At 34.7% G+C, this 12,279-nt stretch overlaps 1 protein-coding gene across 3 annotated transcripts in view; it reads right to left on the bottom strand.

Moving 5' to 3' along the window:
- The window catches only part of LOC148940854 (tyrosine-protein phosphatase non-receptor type 5-like), a 77,104-nt gene extending 66,951 nt beyond the window's left edge, over nucleotides 1–10,153 (bottom strand). The window contains exon 1 of one of the 3 annotated variants that reach the window (XM_089104775.1): nucleotides 10,094–10,153. The gene's annotated coding sequence lies outside the window, so the exon portion shown is untranslated. Of the gene's footprint in view, nucleotides 1–10,059 lie in introns of all 3 variants that reach the window. The other 2 variants (XM_089104776.1, XM_089104774.1) reach the window with 2 other exon arrangements.
- Nucleotides 10,154–12,279: the final 2,126 nt, after the last annotated feature.

Here is a 12,279-nt window from a genome sequence, read left to right as displayed (position 1 = left end):
AACCTTCCAGCCAGCAATCAGAAGCTTGAGCAGATACAGATGGAGATGATGCAGGATGAAACCTTGAGCACCCTAGTCAAAACAATTCAAGAGGGCTGGCCGAGTACTAGAAAAGAGTGCCCAACCAACATCCTAACCTAATGGAATGTCCAACACAAGCTGTCTTTCACAAAAGGCATTCTTCTCAAGGGAGAAAGATTGATCATTCCCAAGAGCCTGCAGTTAGCCACACTCCAGCAGCTACATGCAGCCCACCTTGGAACCAAGAAAACCAAACAGCAGGCAAGGATGTTAGTGTACTGGCCAGACCTCAGCGCAGACACTGGACAGTACATAGAAAAATGCCAAACATGTGCCAAGCACATGCTAAACAACTCAAAGGAGCTGATGATCAACCACAGCATAGAAACGCTCCCTTGGCAAAAGACCACTACAGATCTGTTCAAATGGAATGGCTCCAGTTTCCTAGCAACTGTCGATTATCACAGCCGTTTCTTCAAAGTCAACAGAATTACAACAACATTGTCCAACACAGTCATAACACGACTTTGCCCAGCATGGCATACCATTGCAGCTAATGTCTGACAATGGCCCTCGGTGTACTTCTAGGGAATTCATCAATTTTGCCAAAGCCTGGGGTATTGCTCTGAGCACTTCTAGCCCCAGGTATCCCAAATCCAATGGACTTGCTGAGAAAGCTGTGCAGATTATAAAAAACATCATGACCAGGGCAACAGAAAATGGAGAAGACCACTTTCTGGGTCTACTAGAATACCAGAATACAGCAGTTGATGGGTTTGCATCTGCTGCTCAGCTCCTTATGTCTTGCCAACTGAGATCCATCCTACCATGCACCTCACATCACCTAAAGAAGAAGGTCATCCAAACCAAACAGTTCACTCAGCAAAGAACTGAAATGCAGAAATGCCAGAAATTTTACCATGACAAATCAGCCAAGGGTTTAAATCAGCTCAACCCCAGAGATGCAATCCACATTCAGAAAATTCCCAACAGAATGTGGAAACATGCCGTTGTGGTTTCTCATGCAAAACAGCCGTGATTGTAACAGGTGCAGACAAACAAAGGTACAATTCTGCAGAGGAACTGCAAGCACCTATCAGCTGGCCCACATCAAAGTCTGAAAGGAACGAGTTTGGTTTGCAAAGGACTTGATGATTCCATAGTGCCAGACACAACTGCCAAGGCACCACCCTTGCCATTGCAGGCAGACCAGTTCATGTCCCCGTTGCCAATCCAGGATTGGAATCACATCCCTAGCCCTGGCCAGAGCACTACCGCAGTGCCACCCCTAGAATCAGGCACAACACCAACGACAGCATGCACAAGATACGGCCGACTTGTAAGAAACCCCTGAAACTGGACCTGTAAAGAGTGATTTTAAAAGTAGACCTGTAAATAGAGACAGTATGAGAGGAAGAAAAAGTGAACTAGTTAGTGAATATGCAAGAAGCAAGCCTAGCACCTTCTTACACATACTTTTCTGAAGGTACTTAGTACAGTGTGGGATTTTAAAAGTAGACCTGTAAATAGAGACAGTATGAGAGGAAGAAGAAGTGAACTAGTTAGTGAATATGTAAGAAGCAAGCCTAGTGCCTTCTTACCCATACCTTTCTGAGCAAGTGTGGAGTGTTGGTGTAAGAGGAAATACAGGCAGCATAAATGACAAAAGAAGGAAGATGTAGCATTCTGCTATGCTTGCACTTAATTCCCTGCTTGTGCCTATACCATGCTTGTGCTTACTTAATGCTTGTGCTGTGCTTAGATGTTGCTTTATTGTGTAGGTAGCATGGGTCAATAAACCTTTATAATACTAGAGAAGTATTACACCTCTCATTTCCTAAAATATTTCCCATCAAAATTTTAAGAGAGCTATTTTGTTCAGCATTGTTGAAAGGTTCAGTAAATATGTCTTTAGGGGTGTAGACCTCCCCAGAGTCCTCAGGGCAAGGGCTGTAGGTTAGGTCATTCATTCACTGTTTGCATATTGTATATGTTATTGAGAAAGGTATGCATGCTTGAACTTTACTTGCCAAAAAGACAAAGGGCATTCAGGTGAGCCTTTCAAAGAATGTTGAGGGGAGTGTTGAACTAAATCAAAACACATTATATATATATATATATATATATATATATATATATATATATATATATATATATATATATACAGATTATCAAAAGTGTGTAACTCAGGAAAGACTGGGTATATTAATTAGGAACTTTCAGGAAATGATAATGAAGATGATCAAAAAGGCAATATTTCCATGTTACCATTACTACTATAACTACCACCACTACTACTATTACCCCACTACTACATTTACAATATTGAGGGGAAATTTGAACTAAATCAAAAGACACTATGTGCATTTACATTGTCGAAAGAGTGTACCTAAAGAACTGATTTGGGTATAAGTTGGAACTTTCAGAGAATGCTTATAGGGGAATATCATCTGACCAAAAGACAGTATGTGCAGGCTACTACTAAAACTACTATCACTGCTACATTTATTACTTCTACTTCTGTTGCAACTACTTGTAAAGGAAAAACATTAACACTACTGCTGCTACTACTACTGTGACTACTATTACAACTATCCCTAAGGGTAAGAAGGTGAAAATTTCAAGGAATTTTTTTTTTGGGGGGGGGAGGGGTGTGGAAGGTGAACTTAATCACAGCAAGCCCTCTATATGCAGGTTGTCAAAAGGGCACAACAGCAATATCTTAGGAACAGTTTGGTATGGGAAGTTGAAACTAACAGGGCTTGTTATGGGGGATATTAAACTAACCAAAAGAAAATATTTGAATCCTAATGCTACTACTTCTACTCATACTACTGCTAAAATCATTACTACCTCTACTACTAATACTGCCATTATAGCTAAGGCTACTACCATTAATTCTACTGCTACTAAAACTGAGCATATTAAGGCATAAGTTTGGGGAATATTGAAACTATGTGGAACTAAATCAAAACACACTAAGCCCAAACAGGTAGTGAAGTGAATTATCAGAGATGCTTCAGGACTGGTGTATAGTATTAAGTTTAAACTTTCAGCATGTGTTGAAGGGGATGTTAAAGGAACCATAGGTGCTATATACATACTGCTAACAATGCTGCTATAGCTATTGCTACTATGCAAGCTAAGAATATTATGGGGAAGCTTTTAAGGATAATTTTAGGTGGATGTTGAACTAAATCAAGAATTTCTAGTGCCCTTTTTAAGAGCCAACAGATATTGGAGGGCAAGCATCCCTCCTCCCAAGCCCATCCATTTTCTAAACACATCAAGTCAAAATTTTGAGACAGCCATTTTGTTCAGCATATTAGAACAGTCCAGTAATATGTCTCTAGGGATACTGGGTACATCAAGCCCCTACAATAATGTAATTAGCCCAGTGTGCTTTAAAACTAAATCAAAGGCACTGTGTGTATAGTTGCCAATAAGATACCTCAGCAACATATTGAGAACAACTGGAGGTATTAAGTTGAAACTTTTGGGGCTTCTACTAATTCTGCTCTTACAATTTAAATAAACTAAAAGAGTGTAAGCATCTCCAGGTTGTCAAAGAGCATAGGTAGACTTTTTGGGATGAATGATATTATGTTTTATTTTTCAGGTCAACTTGAGGAGGTATAAAGTAAAATTAAACAATACTATTTGTGTCAGGATTAAACATTGGTGAAAAAGTTACTCTAATATACAAATAGCAAGCAAAATTATGGACTCTTGTAGAAAAAAAAACAATAAGAAATAAATAATTTTTTCCATAGAAAAGACTATGTCAATAAAAAATTAACAGAAATTAATTTAAACAACTTTTTCAAAAAAAAAAAATTTGCAGAAAATTGAAAAGCTACATTAAAATTTTGCAGAAAATTAAAGAGCTACATTAAACCAAAAATGAGCAGAAAAGAAGTAATATAATCTTCCAAGCATAAAACTGCCACAAATCACCATCAATAAATAAATAAAACCCAAAATGAACAGAAATTACAATTAATAACCAAGTCAAACTCCAACCAAGCAAAACTTAACATGAGTAGGGCTGACAACCCTCGTGTCTTCTCAAGACCAGAACATAATTTTTACTTTACTGAAAACAAAATCTATTTTAAATGGTTTCACTTTTACAACTTTAATAAATAAAAATTAAATATTATAAATTTAATCAAATATTTGTATATGTATATTAAACTGGCAATCTATGGTCATTTGTTGTTTTGCTTTTTTTTTCAGTAAAGTGCAAATTATGCTCTGATCTAAAGAAGGGATGGGGGTAGTCAGACCTACTCATGTTAATTTTTGCTTGGTTTGAGTTTGACTAGGTTATTTATTGTAATTTCTGTTTGTTTTTGGTTTTATTTATTTATTGATGGTGATTTGTGGTAGTTCTATGTTTGGATGATTATTTGACTTTATTTCTCTTCATTTTTGGTTTAATGGAACTCTTTACTTTTTGTTAAAAACTTGTTTTGTAAAAAAAATATTTTTAAATTAATACATCTCAAAAGGTTCTGGAAGACACACAGGGATATGTACCTGAAATGCTATCTGGCATTTAGGTACTCTCTCACCCTGCAGGACTAGCAAAAGTGTAACTCTCAACAACTGTTTACTGGAGAGGAAGACCAACGAAATTGATAAAAACCAAACCTCTCCTAGCATTGTTCCTTGTTGTTGGGCCTAATTTAAGAACTGACTGTCATCAGCTAAGACTTTCAAAGCAGTCTACCTAAACCAGAATCTGCAATCATTTCTAGATACAGTTTCTGTTGACTCTGTTGACATTTCCAAACAAAGACTGGAAGCTGAATGGTCCTTGAAGGAGTGAAACTTGACTGGGAAGCTATTGGTAATCTAACTGCACCTGGTCACTAAACAACATAAACAACTCATCAATCATCTAAAAAGGAGTATCACAAAAAAAATCCTTAAATTGCTCTAAAATGCAATTTAAGTTAGGTGGAAAATCAGGCAAATATTTTGCAGTTCATATTATTGACATACAAATAAAGTAAAAATATCACTTAATACCCCCCTCCCCCTCTAATGTGCAAATATATACCCTGAATAGGCATATATAGGGGTGGGGGTAAAATTCATTTGCAACAAAAATGATTATAAAATATGGAAAGAGCATCAAAAAAGGCATCAAGTGGTATGTTTACTTTATTTGTATGTTAATAATATGAACTACAATATATTTACCATAAATCATATACAGATGTGTTAAGTGGTATTTTCATATTCTATGTAGCTTAGTAATACAAAAAACGTTATCCTTATTAGACTTTAATAGGTAAGACCCCCTACTACTTGTAGGATTGTTCCTAGGGCTAGTGGCACTTGGGGCAAAATTAATTACATCTACCCTTTTAAATCAAACATAAATGATAAAAACCAACCACTGCCCTTCCCCTCTCTATCTAGCCTAGCCACTGAACTCAGGGCAGCTATGGCCTGGTCCCCCTTCTTTATGAATAGCCATAGATACTTGGATATTCCCTTATCTTGGAGATATATTCTGACTAAAAAATATTTGTCCTAAATTAGCCTAGCTGATGACTAGACTAGTTAATACTGGATGACTACAATCTTGGACAACTTCTGCTTTTTCAGCATTTGAATTTAGACTAAGTCTAATATTAGAAAATGCTGTCCAAACTTGGATTTTGAAGTTAGAACAACATAGCCTATCCTAATCATAGACATAGTCAACCTTGGTAAAATTCTACTTTAACTACTTTTGGCTATCTTGGAAAGGGGTTAGGTTAGGAAAATGAAACTTTCAGGGATGGATCTACAGGCAAAAGTATGTCATGGGAAGTTATTTTAAAGTACCTATCTCCACTCCTTCACTCTCTGGAGGATCCTGAAATTAGCCTACATGAAGGTCTATACCTATTGAAATTATGACAGAAAAACATTTTGGTAATTTTTTACCAAATCATATTATTGACTTACAAATAAAGTAAATATACCACTCAATGCCTTTTTTATGCTCTTTCCAAATATAATAATCATTTTTGTTAGAAATGAATTTCACCCCCACCCCTATATACACCAATTCAGGGTATATATTTGCACATTAGGGGGGTGGGGGCAAATTTTATTTCTTGTGTAAATGGGAGGTAAGTTTAAACTTAACCCCTACCCCCCTAATGTGCAAATATATACCCTGAATTGGTATATAGGGTTGGAGGTAAAATTCATTTCCAACAAAAATGATTATTATATTTGGAAAGAAATTAAAAAAAGGCATTGAGTGGTGTATTCACTTTATTTGTAAGTCAATAATATGATTTGGTAAAAATTTACCAACATTTTTCCTTAATTTCCAGTTATCAGTTTCTTTTTTTCTAGCTTTAGTTCTGTAAGATGCAATTCCTGTTATTTGTGTAGAATTTTAAGCAATATAAATGTTTTTTGCTTTTAATTTATAAAATGTATTTGCATATCTTTAAAACCTTAAAAATTGGTATTGAGCAAAGTTGTGAAGCTGAAAACAATTTTTTTGTAGGCTACTTCATTTAAGCAGAAGATCTGGGGACTCCACCCTTTGACTATTGGAAAAAATTAGTTTATAAGCTTATATAGAATGGAAATATCCAATCTCCTTATAATTAAAAACACTTTAGTCATTTAGTTGGAAAATTTGGCATATCTGTATAGGAAAAATCTAAATTTGCCAACTAGTTGACTAATAATTTCTCCCCAGCAAAACTTGATTTTTCCAACTAGTTAACTAATAACTTCTCTGCAGCAACACTTAAATTTGCCAACTAGTTGACAATAAATGTTCCCCAGCAAAACTTTCCTTTTCCAACTAGTTGACTAATAATTTCTCCCCAGCAAAACATAATTTTTCCAACTAGTTGACTAATAACTTCTCCCCAGTAAAACTTAATTTTGCCAACTAGCTGGAAAGAAATATTGCCCCAGAAAACAACTCATTTTCCAACTAGTTGACAAATAACAGTTAGAATTTATTCTGAATAGCATAACATATGTTAATAATATAGGTTTTTTTCAAATTTAATTATTACTATTGTTATGGGATACCACCAGATAGCTAATTTGACAGTGTATATACATACACATCTTTGAATTATCCAACTGACCAATCAGTATTTTAAGCCTAGGAGTTCAGCTGGACATAGAGAAACATATTAAGAAAACAATTCCTACTCCATAATATGCAGAATAATCCTAGTTGACACATTTTGCAGGGGGGGGAGCCTTTATCTTCCCTTCTTTCCTTGTTTTTCAAATTTTTCTAAGAAATTCATGGATTTTCTAGAACCTATATATTCACAGTAGATACAACCCCACCCCTAATGTGCAAATATATACTTAGAATTGCATCCTCAATCTAAATATAACATCCATTTGCATCACAAATGACATTTACTCCCATATTAGCCATGTGGTGGATGTCCCTATTGTTACTATTGTTTACAACTTCTGTCTCTCTCCCTATTAATGGGAGATTTATTTTGAGTTATGTATTGGGCTTTGAAGCCATAGATTTTTGCTTTAATTCCCAGGATAATTAGTCTTTTACCTGGTCCCAAAAGTGAGATTGAATTTGGCAAAGCTTAGAGGATTATTCCTCCTGTCTGTAAAGAAAACAGATGCATATTTGAAATTTTGTTCATTTCTATCTTGCATTTAATGGACATAAATTGTGTATGTTCCTTCATTTCTGTCTGTTTCTTTTTTGAAGGAATATTTTTGTCTCATTTTTAGAATTTTTAATTAATTTTTCTAACTACTTGACTAATAACTTCTCCCCAGCAAAACTTAATTTTTACAACTAGTTGACTAACAACTTCTCAGCAGCAACACTTAAATTTGCCAACTAGTTGACAATAAATGTTGCCCCAGCAAAACTTTCATTTTCCAACTAGTTGACTAATAACTTTTCTCCAACAAAACTTAATTTTGCCAACTAGCTAGAAAGAAACATTGCCCCAGAAAACAATTCATTTTCCAACTAGTTGACTAACAACTTCTCAGCAGCAACACTTAAATTTGCAAACTAGTTGACTAATAACTTCTCCCCAACAAAACTTAATTTTGCCAACTAGCTGGAAAGAAACATTGCCCCAGAAAATAATTCATTTTCCAACTAGTTGACTAGTCACTTCTCCCCAGCAAAACTTTATTTTTCCAACTAGTTGACTAATAACTTCTCCCCAGCAACACTTAATTTTTCAAACTAGCTGGAAACAAACATTGCCCTAGAAAACAATTTATTTTCCAACTAGTTGACTAGCTATTATATTCGTAATCAGCATAAAAAAAGGTATCAAATGGTGTATTCACTTTATTCCTAACTCAATAATATGATTTGGTAGAAATTTACCAAAACCCTATATTATTAACATATTTTTTGCTATTCAGAATAAATTCTAACTATTATTAGTCAACTAGTTGGAAAATAAATTGTTTTCTGGGGCAATGTTTGTTTCAGCTAGTTGGAAAAATTAAATAGCCTATTGCTGGGGAGAAGTTATTAGTCAACTAGTTGGCAAATTTAGATTTTTCCTAGCCTATACAGATGGGCCAAATTTTCCAACTAGATGACTAAAATGTTTTTAATTAGCCTATAAGGAGATTGGATAGTATCATTCTATATAAGCTTATAAACTAATTTTTTCCAATAGGCCTAGTCAAAGAGTGGATATCTGAAGATCTATTTTGAAAGGTTTCACTTTAATAACACATGAATTTTTAAAGGTCTGGACCCTCTAGAGGAAGAAGGAGTGGAGGTGGGTACTTCAAAATACCTTCCCAGGACATAATTTAGCCTGTAGACCATCTCTGAAAGTGTCCTTTTCCTAAACTAACCCCTTTCTAAGATAGCCAAAAGTGCTAAAGTAGAATTTTACTGTCAACCTTGGATAGATTTGAAATAAGGCAAAGATTATAAAACAGAATGATTATACGATAGGCCTAGGATATTTTAATAAGCTAGGCTTTTGGGGTAGGCTAGAAGATTCTGACACATCAAATAGTGAAACAATCTACTTTATAGATGATAAAGTAAAGATTTCCAATCATTTACCTGCTGAAGAGGAGATTAGCCTAGCTGTCTGACTATTAGGAATCATACCATTTTTGAACAAAAATCAAAGTTCTGTGACAAAACATGGCAGAAGACACCACTTTGTTGCTGCAAGATTTTTTAGTTACTTAAAAGGGGACATAGATGTTACAATTTTCTTTCAAATGAATCTCCTAACATTTTATGACCACACTGGGCTAGTCCAAGTAGCCTAGTGATGCTGATCTGTTTCATGGCCTTTTTCTTAGCATTACTCCTACTTTTCTCAATCATTTGATAAAAAAAAAATCATTTTAATAAGTTACTTAGGTAAAATTCTACTTTAGTTACTTTTGGCTATCTTGGAAAGGGGTTGGGTTAGAAAAATGAAACTTTCAAGGATGGGACTACAGGCTAAAGTATGTCATGGGAAGGTATTTTGAAGTACCTACCTAAATTCGTCATCCCTCAAGAGGGCCCTGAAATTTGCCTATATGACAGGTCTATACCTATTGAAATTATAACAAAACAACATTTTACCTTAATTTTCAGTTGTCAGTTTTTTTTCTCTGGTTTTATTTCTGAAAATAAAACTTCTATTATTTGAGAATAATTTTAAGTCATATCAATGTTTTTTTTCAAAATTAGGAAATTTATTTAAATATCTTTAAAAACTTATAAATTATGATTGAAAAAAGTTTTAAAGCTAACAAAAATTCATTTCAAATCTATTTAAACAGGAAATCTATTTTTCAGGATTTTACTTTTATAACATTGGTTTTTAAAGGTCATCAAAGGTCAGGACCCTCTAGAGAGAGGCGTAGTGGAGATAGGTACTTCAAAAATTTATTTGTCAGGATGTTTGACCCTGTAGACCCATCCCTGAAAGTTTCATTTTCCTAACCTAACCCCTTCCCAAGAAAGCCAAAAGTAGCTAAAGTAGAATTTTACCAGTTACTTAAACCCACACATTGAACAATAGCTACCTACTAATTATAACCACAGTTTAGTAATTTAAACCTCATTATTTGTCCCTAGCACATCAAAAATGGTGGTAGGCTATGTTTTCTTCCATTTCTTCACTAAAGAGGATTGAAATGTCCTTTTCACATCCAAAACGACAGTCATACTGCAGAAGTGATGCCAAATTAAACGAAAAAAAAGCAACAATCTAAAAATGCTTTACTTTTATATAGTTAAAAGTCTCAAGTTTCAAGCATAAATTTCTTGACCGACCAATCAGAGTCAATGTTTAAGGTATAGTTTTTGAAACTAGGAAAGACAGAAACTTAGAACAGCGGTTTTTCTAACTGGGAGAGGAATCTGACAAAAGTTAAGAAGACTTAGTAATAGTAGAGAACAGTTGGAGCAAACTCTTTAAACTAATTGTTTGCCATTTTGTTTTTTTGCTTTTTAAATAAGTCTGACGTTAAAATCAATAAAATTGCCATGTCACTTATGATATTTGGCTTTCTTTATCGATAGATGTGACTATGATGTGACACGGGCACTAAAATTATAACTTAAAATTGATACAAAAGAAGAGGTCCCCAAATCATATGGCGACATATTGATTGAAGTTTGCTTTCCAATAAGGACCTTGTGGTTCAATCCCAGCTGATGTACGGCCAGGGTTGTATGGGGATTGTAGGTGTTTTCCACTGACAAGCCATATTTTTAAAAAGGGCTGGAGCATCGTCAACGGAATAGAAAAGTATATAAAAACCGATTTATAAAACTGGGTTGCCAAATCGTAAGCAATAGTTTATAAGGGGTAAACAAAAACCAATAAACAAAAGTATATGGGCTTATGAAAAAGTTTATAAGCCAAACCGATGAAAAGTTTATAAGTCCAACAAAATGAAAGATTTCTTTCCCAGTTTCCCACAGTTATCTGCAATGCCAATCTGGATTGAAGGATTAAGCAAAGAATACTAAAAAGTCGCAATCTGAATTGAAGAATATCAATCCGACGTGAGCCGTGCGGAAAATTATTTGCAGAATAAAAACGGTGCCATTGACTATCTTGATAATGTTAAGGTGTTCGCTAATGGATTGAAGAGGACATTGTAACTTAATATGAGTAGAAATAGAATTATTAAATAAATAAAATTTCTAGATAAACAGAAACTACTGTGAATTAACAACTTATGGAATTTATTAATAACTCCTAAAAAAACGAAAAACGCACCATATTGTATAAAAGAGAGAAAAAGGAAGGAAAGTAACAAAAAAACGAACTCGGCATTTGCAACATAATGGAAAAACATAATAATATCACAACAAAAACACGGTACAATTCAAACAAGATGCCATAATTTACGCTTCTACTCCAAAAGTAGGTAACGGTGGTGCAGAAGGAAGGAGATATTAAAATGACCATTGACCCGCTTTGGTCATATAGGTGTAAAACATCCACCTTTCTTCTAAAAAGTCGGTAGGAGGAGGGATAGCTTAAAGACGCGAGGCCCATTTTAGCCCCCAATAATGTATAATGAAAATGTTTGCATGATTCCAGCTCATTCTAGATACAGAATACCCACCTCTATGCAAAGAAGTAGGGGGTGAGAGAGGCTAGTGGGCTACATCAGTTTTCCAATGACAAAGAATAATAAATCTTTGCTGAAGTGTTCTCTACCTTTTTCAAAAGAGTTACAACTGGGAGGCGTAGGCAGGACCTAATAATGCCAATTGAAATTTGTTGCGTGATATTCCTTTAAAAAAGTTGCAACATACCTATATTTTTAGCAAAAAATTGACAGAGAGAGGGTTAACGAGGGTATACGGAATGATTGAAGGGGTGATTTTTGCCTATGGCTTATTTTTTAACCAAATCACGACTTGCCACTCTTTTACACCAGATTAGTACTTAGCTTGCGTTTGTATATTCACTATCTGACTTTTTTTTCCTTTCCAGATTCACTCTTTACTAGGTTGCGGCAGGTGCCACAACCAAAAGCTTTCACTGAGCCACAGCACTGTAGTAAAATTGTCAGCTCATAGAGAATTTCAAAATGGTGTATCTAAATGAAAAAAAAAGTAATTAAAAAAGATTGATGTTCTTCAGCTTCCCCATGATTATTAGCATACATTAAAAGAAATTATTTCTTTCTTAGTTCAAAAGTCGGGTTTCTTGTCATGCACGAAATTATTAATATCTCCACTAAGAAAGGATTATAGGTTAAGCTCAGATTTCTTAGAAATGG

This window comes from Artemia sp. Qi Xiang Cuo, chromosome 19, assembly GCF_049724085.1.
Source record: "Artemia sp. Qi Xiang Cuo chromosome 19, ASM4972408v1, whole genome shotgun sequence".
NCBI lineage: Eukaryota > Metazoa > Arthropoda > Branchiopoda > Anostraca > Artemiidae > Artemia > Artemia sp. Qi Xiang Cuo.
Note: the sequence above shows the minus strand (reverse complement) of the source record. Positions and strands in the feature narration are given on the sequence as shown.